The 6,398-nt window shown below is 39.4% G+C and overlaps 1 pseudogene; it reads right to left on the minus strand.

Moving 5' to 3' along the window:
- Positions 1-306: 306 nt before the first annotated feature.
- LOC118843383 lies at positions 307-5,704 on the minus strand (annotated as a pseudogene).
- Positions 5,705-6,398: the final 694 nt, after the last annotated feature.

The raw sequence follows: 6,398 nt of genomic DNA on the forward strand, positions 1-6,398 counted from the left end.
GACAAATATCACAAGCAAAAGCACTCTCTTTTTTTACATGTAAAAAACCACATTCTCTTTATTCCACATATTTTATTTCAGAACAAAATAAACATAAACAGCCCACAATACACAGCATCCTACTCCACAGATCAGGAGAGGGGGAACAGGGACCCTCTAAGCCCTGCTTTGATACAATGGAAAACAGAAGGAGGAAAAACCCCACTAGACATTGGCAGATGGAGCCAGGCAGGACAGGGCTTCTATTACTGCTTGGGGAAAACACAGGGAACTATAGAGAGAGTGGGGTCTGAGGCAGAGGTTTGTCTAATCCATCTCTTCCATGCAAGATGCATCTTCATCTCCTTCAAGTGAGGGGCTCTCATCAGGAAGGGTGGCACTGGGTTCTTCTGCTGTCACCTCACCTTTGTCAGTGCCAAGACCTAGCTTAATCATGTGGTAAGTTGGGTCAGAGCCAAGATGGCTCTGTAAAAGGAAGGACCTACTGGAGTTCTCTCACAAGTTCTGTCAGATACCTTTAAAGAAATGAATTTGAGCAGATTTGAGAGAGTTAGAAGCCACTAGTAAACTGACAGGGGCAGGAGCACTGGGCACACGGAAGGGCACCAGACCAAACCAACCGGGAACAGCAGAGGAATCCAGCCAGCCCGCCAGTCTGGGAGAGTGCTGGGTGAGCTAAACGCTGGAGCAGGAACAAGCCCAGGGCGGAAGTACTGACTATGGCTGCGATCAAGCCTTTCAGCCCAGGACGGGAGATGAATATTTACAAAAATATAAATTGCTCAGGTTAACAGAAGAGGAAGTAAAATACCTAAATAACCCCATCTCAGAAAAGAAATTGAGCAAGTCATCAATGAACTCCCCAGGAAAAAAAATCTCCAGGGCCAGATAATTTTACATGTGAATTCTATCAAACATTTAAAGAACAATTAATTCCTATACTTTATAGACTATTTGGGAAAATAGGTGAAGAAGGAGTCCTACCAAATTCTTTTTATTGCACAAATATAGTACTAATACCCAAACCAGGAAGAGTCAAAACAGAGAAAGAAAATTATAGACCAATTTCCTTAATGAATATTGATGCAAAATTTTTAAATAAAATATTAGCAAAAAGATTGCAGCAACTTAATACACTATGACCAGGTAGGATTTATTCCAGGAATGCAAGGCTGCTTCAATATTAGGAAAACTATCAGCATAATTGATCATATCAACAAGAAAACTAGCAGAAACTATATCGTCATCTCAATAGATGCAGAAAAAGCCTTTGACAAAACACAACACCCATTCCTATTAAAAACACTAGAAAGCATAGGAATAAATGGAGCCTTCCTTAAAATTATAAATGGCATCTACCTAAAACCAACAAGTATTATTTGTAATGGGGATAAGCTGGATGCATTCCCAATAAGATCAGGGGTGAAACAAGGATGTCCATTATCACCCCTATTATTCAGCTTGGTATTAGAAATGTTAGCTGTAGCAATAAGAAAAGAAAAAGAAATTGAAGGAATTAGAACAGGTAAAGAAGAAACTAAGTTATCACTTTTTGCAGACAATATGATGATTTACTTAGAGAACCCTAGAGAATCAAGTAAACAACTACTTGAAATAATAAACAACTTTAGCAAAGTTGCAGGATATAAAATAAACCCACATAAATCCTTGGCATTCCTATACACTACTCACAAAGCCCAACAGCAAGAGATAGAAAGAGAAATTCTATTTAAAGTTACTGTACACTCGATAAAATATTTGGGAGTCTACCTGCCGAGACAAACCCAGGGATTACATGGACATAATTATGACACACTTTTCACACAAATAAAGTCAGATCTAAATGAATGGAAAAATATCAGTTGCTCATGGTTAGGTCAAGCTAATATAATAAAAATGACAATTTTGCCTAAATTAATTTACTTATTCAGCACCATACCAATCAAACTACCAAAAAATTATTTTACAGAGCTGAATAAAATAATAACAAAATTCATCCAGAAGAACAAAAAGTCCAGAATATCTATGGAATTAATGAAAAGAAATGCTAGGGAAGGTGGCCTTGCCATATCAGATATTAAATTGTGCTATGAAGCATCAGTCATCAAAACTACTTGGTACTGGCTAAGAAACAGAGTGTTGGATCAATGGAATAGGTTAGGTACACAAGATGCAGTAGTCAATGACTATAGCAATCTACTCTTTGATAAACCCAAAGAATCCAGCTTCTGGGCTAAGAATTCACTATTTCACAAAAACTTCTGGGAAAATTAGAAAATGGTAGGGCAGAAACTGGGCATAGACCAATTCCTTACACCGTATACTAAAATAAAGTCAAAATGGGTTCATGATTTATGAATAAAGGCTGATACTATAATCAATTTAGGAGAGTAAGGAATAAGTTTACTTATCAGATTTATGGAGAAGGAAAGAATTCATCTCCCGTAAGAGACAGAGAGTACTACAAAATGCAAAATGGATAATTTTGATTGTGTTAAATTGAAAGGTTTTTGTATAAAAAAGCCAATGCAACAAAGATTAGGAGGGAAGCAGAAAATTGGGAGAAAATCTTTACAACTAATGTCTTTGATAAAGGCCTCATCTCTAAAATATACAGGGAACTGAGCCAAATTTGTAGGAATACAAGTCATTCCCCAATTGAGAAATGGTCAGAGGATATGAACAGGCCGTTTTCAGAGGAAGAAATTAAAGATATCTGTAGGCATATGAAAAAATGCTCTAAATCACTATTGATTAGAGAAACGCAAATCAACATAACTCTTAGGTACCACATCTCTCCTATCAGGTTGGCTAAAATGACAAAACAGGAAAATGATAAATGCTGGAGAGGATGTGGGAAAATTGGAACACTTACATTGCTGGTGGAGTTGTGAACTGATCCAGTCATTCTGGAGAGCAATTTGGAACTATGCCCAAAGGGCTATAAAAATGTTCATACCCTTTGACCCAGCAATTCCACTTCTAGGGCTGTATCCCAAAGAGATCACACAAGTGGGAATGGGACCTGTATGTATAAGAATATTTATAGTGGCTCTTTTTGTGATGGCAAAGAATTGGAAATCAAGGGGATGCCCATCAATCGAGGAATGGCTGAACAAGTTGTGTTATACGAATGTAATGGAATACTATTGTGCCATAAGAAATGGGGATGATATGGACTTCATGATAACCTGGAAAAATCTACACAATATAATGATGAGTGAGCAGAGCAGAACCAGGAGAACATTATACACAACCACAGATATATGGATTCTGTGAAGACTAACCCTGATAGACCTCACTCTTTTCAGCAACACAAGGTGAAAAGACAACTCCAAAGGACTCATGATGGAGAATGCCATCTACATCCAGAGAAAGAACTATGGAGTCTGAGTGCAGATTGAGGCACACTATTTGCTCCCCTCTTTTTCTTTTGTTTTTTTTCTCTCTTTTTTTGGTTCTGTTTCTTCTTTCCCATGATTCATTTCATTGGTCATAATTCTTCTTTACAACCTGACTATTGTGTTAATAAGTTTAATGTGAAGTTATATGTAGAAGGTATATAAGATTTCATGCTGTCTGAGGGAAGGGGGGAGGAGACGAAGAAAATCTGGAACTCAAAATCATGCAGAACTGAGTGTTGTAAACTAAAAATAAAAAATCTTAATTAAAACAAATCATGTGGTAAGTTTGATTTGAGCAATTCTGGGAATCTTCAAGGGAGAAGCCAGAGGATAGCAGAGCTGTCTTGAAAAGCAGCTGCACCAAGTCTTTCTCAGGCTTGTCCTTCTTGTCAGCCTCAGCTCTCTGCCTAAGAGTCCACAATGGGATGATCTGGGTTTATCTCCATGTGTTTTTTGGCCATCATGTGACCCATTGTGGAGTTGTCTCACAATGCCCATGTTTTCACAATGCTTTCCATGTTGGTTATCTAGCTGTATGTGCTAGTCACAATGCAACAGGGCAAAGATACCACCTGATGGGAGATTGTCACTTTCTCAACCTTCTTATGCAGAATTTCCTTCACTAGCTTACACAAATTCTCTAATTTTCCCTTCCTCTCCTCCATTTTTTTCTTTTCTTCTTCATCCTCTGGAAGTTCTAACCCTTCCTTAGTAACAGAGACAAGGGTCTTCCCATTGAGTTCCTTTAGCTACTGCATGCAGTACTCATCAGTGGCCTCTGTCATGCATATTACTTCAAAACCACAATTCTGTACCCATTCCACAAAAAGTAGAATTGGTCATGTGTTATTTGCTCTCACCAGTGATATAGTAGATGCATTTCTGGGTTTCCTTCATTCTACACAAAATATTCAGACAAGGCAGTTATCTCATCTCCTGACTGAAATGTGTGTTAATGTTCAGATAAATGGTGCCTGTTGGTTGAGTCCTTATGTATTCCATGCTTCAGGTTTTTCAAAAAGACCTCATAGAACGTTTTTGTAATTCTCTTTGTCTTCTGCCAGTTCAGAGAAGAGTTCTAGATACTTCTTGATGATGTTCTTATAAATGACCATCAAGATCTTACTCTGCTGTAGCATCTCCTTGAAATGTTGAGAGGCGGATCCTCAGAATCCACCACACTTCAGATAAAATTAAGATACTCAGGAATAAGCTCATCATAACTGTCCATGAAGAACACATGCCTCACACACAGCCTCACATACAGTTGTTCTTTTTGTTTTTAAAGGGAGCCCAGCAGGAGAGGAAGAGCAGTGTTCTAAATGCCAGCTGACTGTCCACAGAGAAGTGCTTTACTGCCAACTGATCTTCCCAGCCATTGGTGAGGTTCTTATAAAACTTGCCATACTCCTCTAGGCTGATGTCATAAGGGTTGTGTGTCCATGTGGGTTTGATCTCGTTCATCTCTTCCTAATCAATGTATTTCCCCTTGATCTTCTTGGTGTCCTTCTTCTTGTCCTTGCCTTCCTCTTCTTCATCAGATCCTACATCTTCAATCTTGGGTTTCTTCTCATCTTTAACTGGCTCTCCTTCTTTCTCTTTGTCTTCCTCTATCCCATCATCACTGATTTCCTTCTCTCGTTCTTTCTCCATATAAAGTGTGATGGGATAGCCAATGAACTGTGAGTGCTTCTTTACAACCTCCTTGACATGCCTCTCTTCCTGATACTCTATCTGGTCTTTTTTCAGATGTAAGATCACCTTGGTGCCCCTGCCAATAGGCTCACCATGGTGAGCATGGACTATGAGGGAGCTACCAGCAGAAAACTTCCAGTCATACTGATCATCATCGTTGCACTTGCTGATGACAACTACCTTCTCTGCCACTGATAAGCAGAATAGAAACCCACACCAAACTGAGTGATCATGTAGATGTCTGCTCCAGCCTGCAAAGCCTCCATGAAAGCCTTGGTGCCAGACTTGGCAATGGTTTCCAAGTTATTGATCAAACCAACTTTTGTCATGCCATTGCCAGTGTTCAACAAAGTCAAAGTATGCTCCCAAGTGTGGGGGATGATATCAAACTTTAGCTCTCTACCACTGTCCAATTTGGAACGATCTCTCAGACTCTCATAGTGGATCTTGTCCAGGGTATCAGAAGCATTGGAAATGATCTCTCAAAGAAAGACTCTCCTATTGAAATAAAATGTGTGGATAATCAAGGACATAAGCTAGGTAATCACTGCCTGAAAAGCAAAAGTCTCCACTTCCTTCTCTCCACGCTGTACTTCTTTAGGCATCTTGAGTGGTTGTGGCTAAGAAGGCTGGTTCAGGGAAGCAGTGAGTCCAGTGGCTCCAAAGACTGAGTACCTTGGGGAGCTTGGAACAAGAGCAAAAATCATCCTTTTAACACATAAAAGTCATAGAATGTCTGACTCATATTTGGAAGGACCTTTAATAGTATCTAATCTAACCTTTCTCTGTGCAGTAATCACCTTGGAAGCATCTCTATAAAATTCCATTTGGTCTTTCTCTGTTCATATACTTCCATTAACAGGAAATTTCACAAAGCAATGCCTGTACTGGGTGCCAGAGATACAAAGTAATTTTTAAAATGCATCTCTGCTCTCAAGGAGCTTACATCTCATTAATGGAGACAGTGTGTGTGTGTGTGTGTGTGTGTATGTGTGTGTGTGTGTGTGTGTATGTAGCTCTGTCAAAAGGCAAAAGGATATAAGGGTAGGGCTACCTACTAGCAGGTATTCCCCATTTCCCTAGCATCCTTTAAGACCTAAAAGGACTTAAGACTTTTCCAGAGGGCAAACAATCCAGGGTTTCTCGGATATTGACCTTGGAGTAGGACATGTGGGTAAGAGAGGTGGAAGGCAAGTCAAGCAAAGGAGATATAGAGCATTAAAGACTGGGACTATGGATAATGGCAAAGGTTTGAACCAGAACCAAGTCCCAGTCAGAGTTTATATGCATAACTTTGCC

This window comes from Trichosurus vulpecula, chromosome 3, assembly GCF_011100635.1.
Source record: "Trichosurus vulpecula isolate mTriVul1 chromosome 3, mTriVul1.pri, whole genome shotgun sequence".
Taxonomy (NCBI): domain Eukaryota; kingdom Metazoa; phylum Chordata; class Mammalia; order Diprotodontia; family Phalangeridae; genus Trichosurus; species Trichosurus vulpecula.